The sequence below is a fragment of the Phyllostomus discolor genome, chromosome 1, assembly GCF_004126475.2.
Source record: "Phyllostomus discolor isolate MPI-MPIP mPhyDis1 chromosome 1, mPhyDis1.pri.v3, whole genome shotgun sequence".
NCBI lineage: Eukaryota > Metazoa > Chordata > Mammalia > Chiroptera > Phyllostomidae > Phyllostomus > Phyllostomus discolor.
The window spans coordinates 193,383,609-193,396,580 of record NC_040903.2 but is presented as its reverse complement, the minus strand read 5'-3'; the positions used below and the strand labels follow the sequence as shown (position 1 = coordinate 193,396,580).

Here is a 12,972-nt window from a genome sequence, read left to right as displayed (position 1 = left end):
TGCTATATTTAAAAACCACAGATGTGCTTGGTGGAGACTCAATTTCGGAATTGCAGACAGGCGTCTCCTAAGGACAAGGGGAAAGCCGGTGCCGCGCGCCTGACTGCCTGCCCGCCCGCCCTCCCCGCCTGCTGCCCAGAGCTCCGTTCTCCGCGGAATCCAGGTCAGGACGCGTCGCTGACTTGGAAGTGCCGCTGGTCGGGAGGCGCCGGGCGCCAGGTTCCAACGGGTGGGTGGGTGGCCGGGGTACCGGGGTCCCGCCTGCGTTCAGTCCCTGGGGCTCTCTTGACTCAAAGAGGTGGAGGCTTGACTTCCTCGCGGCTGGTCGGGAAGCTCTCTGAAAATTCCCCCCATCGGCGGGCGAGGATAAATACGCGCGGCTTGTCATTCCGTGCAGCTCTCTCTCTCAGCTGATAGGGTGACGTTCGGTTTGGAGGCTTGGAGATTGGCTTTTTGATTTGGCTTCTTGCTGCAGCTTAGTGGGCAAAGCTCTCGGCTCGCCCAGAAACCAGCCCCTCCGCGCGTTCCCTCCGCGCGTGGCGAGGCCGAGACGTCGCCCGCGGTCACGGCGTGCGAGGCGGAGAGCCGGCGCTCTCCCAGCCCCGGGAAAGCCCCGGCAACGCGACGGCTAGCTGGGGTCCCTCGGAGCCACCAGGACTCGCTGAGCTGCTCGCCTTCCTGCCCCTCCCGGCAGGGATCCCCCCCCCCCCCCGCCCCCCGCTGCCGGTGGCCGGGACTCCGGGCCTCTCCCGGGCTTCGTCCCGAGCCCGCGCCCCGGGTCCGGGATTTCCGGGGGTCTTTGGGCGGGTTTTCCCTGCTCCTAAAATTGGCGCCTAAGGACCCCTTCCTACGCCCCGCGCCCCGGCCCCGGCCCCAGCCTTCGCGCCCCAGATGCGCTGCCCTGCGGCTCCCTGAAAGCTGCGAGCCCCCGAGCCCGGCCGGCGGGCGGCGGCGGCGGACTGACATGCCCCGGACGCGGCTGCGGCCGGCGGGCAGCCCGCGGGGGCGATGAGCCTCGGCGGCCGGTGAGGAGCTGGGCGGCAGGGGCATCGCACATCTTCCTCACCCCTTCATTTTCCCACTCCGCTCGGGAGACCCAGAGGAAACGGTGAGTAATGGGGGAGAGCCTCTTGCCCTTCCCCCTTAGCGGGAGGCCGAAGCCGGGGAGGTAGAGGTTGGGGCGTTTGGGGATGTCCCCGAGAGGGTTCCTGCTGGTGAATAATGGTGTTAATTAAGTTATTTCTCAAGATCGTTCCTGCGAACTGCCTTCCTGAGGGCTTAGCGCCTGAAGAGATGGGGGAGGGTGCCCCGGGAAGTGTACGCTGTGTATGCGGTGTTGGGTGGGGGGGCGTTCTGGCGGAGTGAGTGTCTAGCAGGGCGGTGGAGGGGCGCAGAAGGAGATGCCTGGGCATGTGTGTGCAGTCGGGCCCGTGGCCGGTGCGCACTGGGGAGGCGGGCGGCTTGCTGTGCTGCGTGCTGGATGCATGTGTGTGCTGGCTGTGCCGGGGCGTGTTGCGCTCCTGGGGCTGTGAGTGCCCACCGGGTGTGAGGGCTAGGAGGGGGGCGCGTTAATTCACGCGGCGCGCGCACGCGTGCACACAGGCACGCGCGCACCCCAGCGTCCGGACTCCGACACAGTGGGTCGGGAGCTGCAACCCCGGCGCCCCAGCCCGCGGCGGCCAAGGGGCGGGGAGAAGGAGGGTTTCTCCGGTTCTCTGGTCTCCAGACAGCGGTGGTCTGGGCGGTCCCGGGCCAGGTGGAGAGAAGCGAAGTGTGTAACTATCCCCCACCCCAGTCCCCTCCAATACCACACACACACACACACACACACACACAGGCCTTCATTCAGAGCCTCGAGCTCCCGCAGACCCCGCCTGACCTGCCTTGAGTACCCAAGCCACTGGAGAAGATAAAGAAAGCCATTTGATCCAGGGGAAAAAAAGGAGCTTTTCGTCTTTATTCACTGTGTTTTATATTTTTAACTGTGGGGGAGAGGGTGTGTGTGGTTAAATAGAACAAACGCCTTTAATGCAGTGCCATAAATTTACCCGTTCGCTGCCCGCCCCCCCTCCCACCCCCCGCCACGATTTCTCTATTCTGGCGATTAAAAAACAAACCCAGAACGTTTGGTGGTTCTGTCTCCTGGGCAGAAAGATTGAAATTGGTAACAGTTTTTCAAGAACGCAGGCCGCACCTGGGAGCAAGGCGCGGAGCTCCTGCGTGGTCAAGAAACACCCCAAGAGGAGGGAGTTGTGGGTGGGTTACAGGGACACCTCCGGCCTTCTGCTGCGCATCAAAGGGGAAACCTCGCGCCTCGGGCCTCTGGCGACCTGGTGATTTGCAGCCGCTTGTGATTAATCTTCCACAGCTGTTGTGCCCCATCCACTTGAGCTGAGCTCTTGTTTACCTCGATTTTCAAATATAGCAGCTGCGCCACGCTCTTCCTGAAATAGGGGGATCAGTGCACTCGGTATGGGCGCTTGGCCTCTCGCTGGCCCTTCTGCCTGCCGCCCTGGGTCCAGGTTGGAGAGGAATTGCCCCTTCATGCCTTGCAGTTCTTCAAATGAGGATGGTTGATGATCAGAGCTGGGGTGACGGGATGTGGGACTGCTCACCCGGCCCCTCACTCAATCTACATTTCCTATGGGCAGTCCCCACAAAAAAGTCGACTCAATAGCCTCGTTTCCATTGAAATAGAATATAGATATTGGGTTGAGAAGAAGCAGGTGGAACCTACAAGAGCTGAACTTGGTTGAAGTGGTTCTTGAACTGAATGAAGGTGAGAAGGCTGTTCATGCAGTTTCCTCTACCTGGAGCACTTTATTGTTCTTCCAACACTCCGCAACTCCCACCCCACCTGTGTCTACTGTACTCCTCTAATTCACCCTTCAGTTCTCATCCCATTGGTTACTTCCTCAAGGAAGCCTTCCATACATTCTCTGACGAGGCCAGTCCCCTTATTTTATATACCCATAAACTGAATCCGTTATTTTGAAAAAATTTAAAGATGCACGTTAAATTTATAAGTGTGATTGAATAATGCCAGTTACACTTCTAGATAGTGAGCTGCACGAAAGGAGGAAAGATAGCTGGTGAATCTATTTGCATTGTATCCCCAGGGCCTCACACTGTGCCTCGCACAGAACAGGCACTCACTAGATGTTTTATTAAATAAATGGACTCAAAGGGACGAGTTACAGCTCCTCTTTCCTCATGCTCCTCTGAGCTCCACTCTGGCATCTCTTGTGCTGCCCTCCACAGCCTTCTGATCAGAGAAGGGAGAAATCAGACTGACCCTGTGAGAACACGTGCTTCTGCGAGGCTCCCCCCTGGTCTGGGATCCTAAGGCTGAGGCAGTGTTCGCTTGCCCTGGCCCTGCCCTGTTCTTGTACAAAGTGGTCCCTTGTACAGTCTCTGGGCATAGCTGCTGGTATTGTCCATGCATAACCATTGTGGGCATTGTTCCCCGGTCTGAATTGCCTCCAATCTGGATTTGGGGGAATATGTCACACATTTTGGCTTCTCTTCAAGCTACCAAGGTCAGATAAGAAGAGGATAACCCCCTTTTCACTTAAGCCTGGTTGCTTTGCCTAGAGGTTCAAATATTGGGTGAGGTTCAGAAATGTGTTGGACTCCAAAAGAAAAAGCATTCATTTATTTATTCAATCAGCTGTTTATTTCATAAATATTCAACAACAACTTACTCTGCCAGGCATTTGCAAGGTACAGAGGCAACTAAAATAGAAAGGTTCCTTTCCTCATAAAAACACATTCATTCCAGCAGGGATGACCAACTCGTGAACAGGCAGTTACCATCCATACGGAGTGATTCTTTTCACTGGAGGGAAAATCCTGGATGCAGTGGAAGCGTATAGGAAGGTCACTTCTCTACAGTGACTTAAAGAGGACTTCCAGGGACAGCCAACCTCAGAAAGAAAGGATGGGTGGGAGTTGGCGTTGGTGAAAGCAGGGAAGGAGTGGGGTGGGGGAAAAGTGTTATGAGTGAAGGGGTCAGTATGCAAAGACCTAAAGTGGGTAAGAGCTCGTCTAAATGACTGAAGACAGAGGCTGAAATTTGGGGAGATGAGTTTGGAGAAGCTCTAGGGGCCAAACCTTGAAGGGCTTGTACTCCATGCTAGGATTTCCACTGAGTTCCCTGAGGGAGATTAGGAAGGTTTTTACTGCTGAAGTACAGAGGCAGATCTGCATTTTAGACAGTATGCGGATGGAGGCCGGGATGTAGGTAGAGAGAGGGAGGCAGGGCGTTAGTGGGCTGCGTGCCGTAGAAACCGTGTTTGTATGGTGGTCCTGATGGCCTGTGAAGGAAGGTAGGGCGTTCCTCTTTCTGCTTTAGCACGATAATCAGAGCTGGCCTTCTAGGAAGAAGTTCTACTATTTTTCTTTTCTGATGAGACGGGTTTATATTTGGTTGTTTTTGAATGGGCACTTTAAACTCAGCACTGGGCAGGGCACCTCAGGGGAAAGAACAAGTGGCCCCTGTGGGGATAAAACACACTTGCTGGCCTACTGAGCTGCAGAGCACGGAGAGCCCCAAAGACATGAGATCTCTCAGGGCTGGGGAAGCTCCAGGAAAGGAGCCTGGAAGGGAGAGAAGTAGTTAAATCCATATATAGATCCACAGAGACTACTGAGCAAGACATTGGGATAGCAAGAATCACATATGTATGTACATGTATATGTTTGGACAATACAAAGAGTGAATAAAGGCTAATTCCAGAATCAAGGACATTGAGATATGGCCTACAGAGTCAGGTCTACTAAGAAAATAGCTCTATTTCATTCTGGATATACGTGTGATTTGGAATGGGCCACGTGGCATGGACTGCATTGATATTTGGAATGACAAGTAGTGCTTTCCTGGTTGTGTGCAAGAACATTGGGTCATGTGGGGAATCCGGAAGTGGGGTTGGGAACTGTAATCCTGCCCTGGCTTTCATGTGGTAGTTTTCAAGTCACTTGAGAGGAGAGGACCTCAAAGTCATGCACTGCTGTGTCCGTCCTAGAGAATGAGGCCACAGTGGGAGCGTGATTGATATTCTTTCTTTCCACCCTGATCTCTCTACTTTGTTCCTCATCCTTCTGTGTCACTAGTCTCCCTTCCTGTCCTGCATAGTGTCCAGGACACATCCCTGCCCTGCCATCAACATCTTGCCCCCTGGCCCTTTCTCCCTCAACATTGAATCCATCCCTCTAATTGTAAGCATACTCAACAAAGTCCATCCTAAAATGAACATCACTTGTCCAATTCCACCCCCATCATGCTCTCTTCCCATCTTGCTTTCAACAAAGTCTTGCAATTTTAGAGCAATCATTTGTCTCTCTTTTTTTCATCCATCATTCTTTTCTTTACCTCTGCCTAACTCTCATCCACCAAGGACCTCTTATTCCCCCAAATATACAATAACTTATTCCTGATTATCTACCTGTCAATCTATTTCTTTCGTTCTTTCTTTCGTTCTTTCGTCTTTCTTTCTTTCTTGCTTTCTTTCTTTCTTTCTTTCTTTCTTTCCTTCCTTCCTTTCCTTCCTTCCTTCCTTCCTTCCTTCCTTCCTTCCTTCCTTCCTTCCTTCCTTCTTTCTTTCTTTCTTTCTTTCTTTCTTTCTTTCTTTCTTTCTTTCTTTCTTTCTTTCTATCTATCTATCCTCCCCGTCTCTCCCACCTACATCAGATAAGATTGACCATTAGCTCTTAAAACTTTCCCCTCTTGGCGTCTATCACACTGAGCGCTCCAGGTCCCACTAATTCTCTAAGTGGTCCCTCTTCCACTTCCTTTCCAACATTCTCTCCTTCCTCCTAGGTTTCCCCTTTTGCCTTAGCCCTCAGCAGTCTCCCACGTTGGTTTGTGCTGTTACCCCGGTGTGCATAGCTCCGAGTCTGTGACCCCAGCTTTCCAAGCCCAGTGTGTCTTGTTTCCAGCCACTTGTACGATGTCTCCAATAGGCTATCTGGTGAGCTCCTGGAGTCCAGTTCTTGCTAAACTGACATCATCTTTGTTTTAAGGAGCTGCTCCTTCTGACTTCACACTTTGTATTGATGGCACTAGCCAACTTCCAGTTGCTGTGGCTCAAAATCCTCAAGTGCTGTCTTTGACTTCTCTCCATTGTCCCCTGAGTATTGCTCATGTTTGTTAACTCCATTCCCTTCTTCTTTAACCATACGACTACAACCTAAGTACGGATTTGATAACCTCTTACATAATAATGAAGATAATAGTAACATATTATTATTAAAGTAGCCAGCATTGTACCAGCTGTTAGCTACTCTGTTCCAAAGTGCTTCTCACTGATTTTCCCTTTCAATCTTCCCCACACCTGTATAAAGTAGTTACTATTATACAATAAAAATAGCTTTCTGACATCTTCCCAACTTCAACCTCCCCCTCCAATTCACTCTAACACCTGTTACAGGATTCCTCTCCTAAAACACCCTTCCAGGCTTGTCATTTTTCTACAAAAAAAAAAAAAAACCCCACAAAAAAGCCTTGACGAGGCTCCCGTTCTCTGCAGCAGTCCCAGCTCCTTGTATCCAAAGCTGTCGGTGCACCACCCCATGTCTAGTCTCATGTTTTACAGCTTCCACATGGGCACCTAGGGGAACTGGTCCTTTTCTCTTCTGTGCCTTTGTTCATGGCTTACCTTTCACTGAGAATCCTACCTGTTCTTTAATGTCCAATTCGAATGCCTGCTCCTGATGGGAAGCCCTCATGCATAAGTAGTTCTTTCCTCTGAATTTTAATACCACAGCATCTGTTTTTGTGGGATCCTCACATTTATTGAAATGTAGGGAAGGGGTTTGTTTTTTTTTAATTTCTTTGTTTTGTTGTTGTGGCTTACCACCCCTCCTAGACCAAGTGCTCTTTCTTTTTCCTCTTCCCTGTTGTGTGATATCTGAAACACGGTGGGTGTTCAATGAAAAAAAAGGAGTGAATAAACGAGTAACCTGCCTCACTTTGGAGGCAGGTGAAACAAGATCAAGAAAGAGGGTGTCTGTGCCATTGGCTATAAAAGAAGCCAGCAGTGGAGTCAAAAATCAAACGAGGACCACGCAACAAGGTATAGCAGAAGTAGCACTGATTGGTGGTAAGAAGATTATGTTTTGTTTTGTTTTGTTTTGTTTTTGTCATTTCTGACAACCCCAGGCAAGACCCACTTCTGCTCTCTAGGTTTTGCATTCTTACCCTTAAAAAAAGGGTATGTTGGATGTGTTGACTTTGCAGCTGCTCCCAGGCTGGACAATTCTGCATTGCGAGTCTTGTTCCACACCCTGTAGATTACCTGCTGCTAAGAATACTTTTGGTGCCGGCAGCACTGTTGTTTTTAGCACCTTCTATCTGCAGTTTGAAGCCCCCCAGTGTATCTGTTATTGCATTGGGTCTCCAGTGGTCAACATGGCCAGCCAAGTCAACTATCTGGATGTCTGGCCAGTGAGGCACCCTGAGTTGGTTGCATGCCCTGATGGCCCTAGGTTGGTACTTCTGTGTGGAGTCACCTCCCACTGCAACACTCCAGGGCACTCACAGAGTGACTAGTAGTCCTGTAGGCCCCCAAAGGTCCAGCCAGTCCTATCTCAACTCCTGAGCTTCTACCATTCCCTTTCCACCCAGGAAGGATGCATTTAGAGTCATGTAGACTCTGTCAAGAGTCTATGTGGAATCAGTCTGATCAGTGACTTTCCAGGGGCTCTGCCCACTGCCTAACATACCACCGTACTTCCTTTCCTGTGAGGCTGGAAGAATCACCTAGAACCTGTGCCTTCCAGTCCCTCCTGAGGAATTAATGGGAAGTCAATTGCGAGGGGAATCATGGGAGGAGTAGGGAGCGAGCACAGTAGCAGAGTCAGCAGCAAGATGTGCTACAAGTCCTAGGCATCTGCTCCTAGCACACTCTTGTGAAAGGGGGGCCCAGAGCACCCCCAGAGTTGATTGTGCCAGAAAAATCCCCTAGCCATGTCTCAGAGAGGTGACTTTGCTTGCCAGAATCTATTTGTCCTTCATTCAGGCAGTGATATGAGTTAACACCATATTTTAACATTTAACAATTAAGAGAAATTAAATGAGATTAACAGAAAGCAGGATCCTGGAGAATGAGCTGAGGGAAATGAACACAATGGTGGCTCATCACCAGCTTTCCCTTATGGGTGGGTAACCCCAAAAGGGGAACCAGGTGCTTCCCTCTGGGGAATGGGAAGGGGCAAGAACAGTGCCTACTCAGGTTGCCCTGGGTTTCTCACTCTGCTGACCCAGCCCCGATTTCCTGCCAGCGGCAGGGGATGTTTTCTCTTGGTCCTCGCTGACATGACACTCCTTCAGGCCTGATGGAAGGGGACCTCTGGCAGCCAGAAGAGCACAGTTTGGTTCTCGCTCCGTTATTTATTGGCATGGAGACACCTGGCAATTAACTGAGCTATGGTTTCTTCATCTGTACAAATATCCTTACAAGAAGGATTAAATAAAATCATGTGAGTGAGAAGGCTTTTATAAACTGTTGGCATATAGCGTTGCTTAAAAATGATGCACTATGAATGTTGATTATCGCAACACCACACACTGTAGAGAAAAAGGACAGGGCCAGTGGGAGGGCTATGGTGGAGAGGAGGAATTGTGCTAAGAAATGGCCTCATAATTGCTGTCCAAACACTGTGTGGTCCTGTTGGTTTTTCTGAGTGAACACAGCTGCCTGCTGTCTGAGGTTCCGACTTTAACCATTTACCTCTCTACCCTAAGGCTTCCCAGCAAGTTTGACGTCTCCCCTCACAGGTGCACCTGTCCACCATTTAATCCTGCTGCCTTATGGTTGATCCATTCAACAAACACAACAGGCACTCTGCCAGGCTGCAGTCATACTGTGGCAAACAAAAGGGACAAGTTTCCTGCTATCATGGAGTTTATATTCTGTGATAGACCAGTGAACAAATAAATCTGTGATGATTTCAGCAAGTGATATGCACTACCAAGAAAATGAAAAGGGATGTGTCGATGTCGGGGAGCAGGGATAAGATCACCTTTAGATAAGGTGAGTGGGGGAAGATCTGAACAAGGGGCATCTGAGACCCAAATGCAATTTAAAAAGGGATCATTGGGATCTTTAAGATAAGGGCATTCCAAGCAGAGGGAACAGTAAGTGCCAAGGTCCTAGGGCAGATGCGTGCTCGGTGTGTTCTAGAAATTTTGAGAACTCTACCTTAGCTGGAGTAGGGTATGGAGCCAGTAACACAAAGTGGTGGGAGTTAAGGGCAGAGAATTAGGAGTCAGATGGGGGGTGGGAGTTTCGACCTGAAGAGAAGTTTTCAAAGATGGCATGATCTATCTGATTTACATTTTAAAAAGACATTTTTGGCTGTTTTGTGGAACGAGACTTTCAGAGATGGGGCAAGATTGGCAGCTATTGTAGTGGTCCAGGAGGGAGATATGCTGTTGAATCTCCTGGAGCTAGAACAGAGGGTGACACACATTTGGCACCCAGTAACTCAGTGACGTTAACACAGCTAGGCAGAAATGATCCTCGTAAACCCACGAATGCGATGGGCACATAGCAAATGCTCGGCAAATGAATCAGTGAGCAGAATCAGACTTTCCTGTAGTCAGTCTGGGATTTGAGTTCATCTCAATATTTTGGAGCTTTTAGAAATGCTTTTATTTTTTTTAGGTAGTTGTATTTCACAGGGGCAGTGCATCCCATGATTTCATTTCCTTCGATGTGAAACTGCCTTCTTCTTTGGAATAGACATGAGAAATCCAATCTGCCACCTCTGTGATGTTCTCAGTCAGTGTTCACAATTCCCAAAACCCCTTGCTCACATTTAGATACTGATCTTGTATACTTTTGTATGCATTTCTCCACCACAGAGACGAGACCTGCTTCATCACTGCATCTCCAGAGCTTATCACCGTCTGGACTATTGAATCAGCAGATAGTTATTACGTCGACCAAACCAAGGAGCACTCTGGTGTCTCGGTTGAAGTCCAGGACCTTCCTGCTCTCTTCCTGGAGGTCCCAGCACTCTCAGTGGCCTCATTTGTCTCACAGTCATAGGACATTCCTGAAGCTAAATGTGTATATAAGTTCAGTGGTTTTGTGTTGATTCCTTCAGCTTCCATCTCTTTAGGCCTGGAGATGCCAGAATCAGGAGGAACTTTGTAGGGTCAGTGGGATGAAGAAGGCACCCAAAGTGGTTTGGTCCTTGCCATGCCTCTTTATTTCTCTTCCACCATCATCCTCTGTTTTCAGTTGGTCTCCAACATGTATTGACTCTACTTTTGAAAGCACTCTTAAATCCACACCTTCCTCAGCAAGCCTACTCTCTCTTCTTCTGCTTAGGTTCTGACCATGTTCCTCTCAAATGCTATGAGAGACTTTGAACTAGTCTTCCCACCTCCTTGTGTTGCCCTGCTTTTGTTCACCTATCCAGCTTTCACACTGTCATCACTCTAGGTGTGCAATTCAAAGGAAAACCAATGATCTTGTCCCTCCTATGATTAAAAACTTTCAGTGGTTCCTTAATTGCCTCCAAGAAAATGTCCCAATTCCTTGGCTGGGCATACAAGCCCTTTTTTATGAGCTAGTCCTCACTGATTTTTGCAGCTTTTTCTCAACTGCCCTGTCCTTCAGTCACATCGCTCACCCTTTTAAAAACAAACCCTGCTCGTTCAGGCTGCCATCTCTTTAGATTGGCTTTCTTTTACTTTTGTTTGAGATGCACTGGCCTCTACCCAGTTAACTCCTGTTTATTCTACAAATCCTAGATCTAAAGTTGCCTGGCTCATGAAACTGGCCCTGATGATCTCAGGCAGCATTAGACCTTCCTTCCTCTATGCTTCTTACCCATCACATGTGCTTCCAACCCTAGTACTTGTTTAGTTATAATTGTTTGGTTTTTCTGTCACTGTTCTCCAGTGAAATGTGTTCCTAAAGGGGGGACTATAGTTTTCTCATATTACTCAAATTTGGGAAACTTTTATCACAGCTTCCCTGATGGGTGGGATGTTCCCTCTAAACACTGCCAAGAGTGGTAGAAATTGCTGGGTACTATGCCTTCTATTTTTGCCCATTTAGTCAATGTATGTGTTTACTTAATAAATATGTAGTGAGCACCTGCTATGTGCCAGACATTGATATAGACACTTGGGATACATAAATACCAAACAGATAAACATTTCTACCCCCCACCCAGGAACTTCTGTTGCAATTTTTTGAGGGTGCAAAAAAATGAGTTGGACAAAAATCAGAGTAAATTTTTTCACCATAATTTTAGTAAAAGTCAACCTGCTTCATGTAGACTGGGTTTCATGTAAATACATGCATGCATGAATAAAGAACAAACAAATGAACAAATAAAGGGGCCCTGGGAAAAAGTGTGGACAAGTCAACTTAAATTGTCTTCACTGAGAGGAAAAACAACTAGAAACATGTCTTGCTGAAAACAGATGAGTAGCATCACTTTCCTATGAAGATAAGAAACCTATGGCTCTTTCACATTTCCTTAGTAAAAGTGTTTAGGGAGAAGCAGAGAAAATCTACTCATGTGGGTAGGGAGTTGACACTGACTGTTCTTGGCAAGGTAGGAAAGTAAGTGAAAGTGCAAGAGGGTGGGGTGTTTGTCCAATGTGTAGAAAGGCTTTATAGTACCCATTTGTGAGTCAACTCATGGTACATTAAGAGTTCTTCTCCTGGTCCAAGGAAAGGCCTTAATGGTTGAAATCCCTGAGATGCGAATGGCATAGTCAGACTATGTTCCTGTCTTCTCTCCTAGCATTCTGCACTTTGGCTGCACCTCAAAATCAACTAAGGAACTTTTTAAAAACCTAAATATTGAGTCTCCACTTCCAGAAAGTCCAGAACTTAAGTCTGAAGTAGACATCTGGATACATACAGATGTCTGTATTTTTTAGAGCTCCAAAGTTATTCTAATGCACAACCCTCTCCAGCATGTGGCCCTACTTCACTAGTGCCTCCACCTTGGGGATGACTTAAATGCAGATGTAGATCCAGCAATGGGACAAGCAGAGCTTAAATTGATTGGGCAAAGCCTGTCCTTTTTCTCTCTCTCAGGCTCCCTTCCTTTTCCTATCTCTCTGGTCCACCCAGTCATTGTTTATGACTCCCTAGATCCATCAAGGACTGCAGAAGGCAAAGTCCTCTGGCTTCCACAGTGTCTGACAAAAGTAAACCTTGGAATCATAGAATCAACAAGGCTTTAAATCATAGAATTTTAGAGGCAGAAGGGATATCAGAAGTCAAGTCCTACCGCTGAGTCCTATCAATAGATTTCCACTTGAAATCTATTTCCACTGACTGTGACCACTTTTTGTTCCCCACTTCTCAAATAAAGCCCCTGTATTGAGTTGAAATCCCTCAGGGAGTTCACATGAGTGTGGACAATAGCCATGTGAACAGGTAAGCCCAGGTCAGTGTGACACGTGCTTCAGTGGTGATCAAAGTGCTACAGGGACACAGGAGTAAATGACTCATCTGGAGAAGGGAGGAAGAGGGCATTGTCTGGGAAGGCTTCTCAGAGCAGGTAGAAGGGGGACTCAGAGAACTCTAGGTTCTTGACCTAAGAGCTCCAGATCTTGCCCTGCCCTCCTACCTTCCCTTCTACCACCTGGGGTTGAAAACAGACTTTGGCATTTGACATACCAAGTTTCATAGCCCAACTGTGTCACTTGTTCAACTACTGGACCATTTGTCCAATGGATTATTTGTCTCTGAGCCCAAGTTTTCTCATTTTCTAAGATATATAATAATACCTGTCTCATTTGGGGGTCTTTAGGTATTAAATAGCAGCTATGAAAAGTGCCTACTGCAGTGCCAATCATAAAGTAGGTACTGAATGCATTGATGTGATTGTTGTTGCTGTCATTTTTCAAGTCCTTGGTTCACGTAGAGCATGAGGAGAATGAGGCTTGCTGGCACCTGGACTGTTCAGGGGACTTCCTCTTCATGGGTGGAAGTG

The 12,972-nt window shown here is 48.4% G+C and overlaps 1 protein-coding gene across 7 annotated transcripts in view; it reads left to right on the top strand.

Annotated features, from left to right (window-relative positions):
* The first annotated feature begins 73 nt into the window (after positions 1 to 73).
* Positions 74 to 12,972, top strand: part of SLC8A3 (solute carrier family 8 member A3) — a 126,756-nt gene continuing 113,857 nt past the window's right edge. For 2 of the 7 annotated variants that reach the window (XM_028508231.2, XM_028508236.2), the window contains exon 1: positions 217 to 1,108. The gene's annotated coding sequence lies outside the window, so the exon portion shown is untranslated. Of the gene's footprint in view, positions 164 to 215; positions 1,109 to 12,972 lie in introns of those variants that run through there. The other 5 variants (XM_036011488.1, XM_036011497.1, XM_036011505.1 and 2 more) reach the window with 5 other exon arrangements.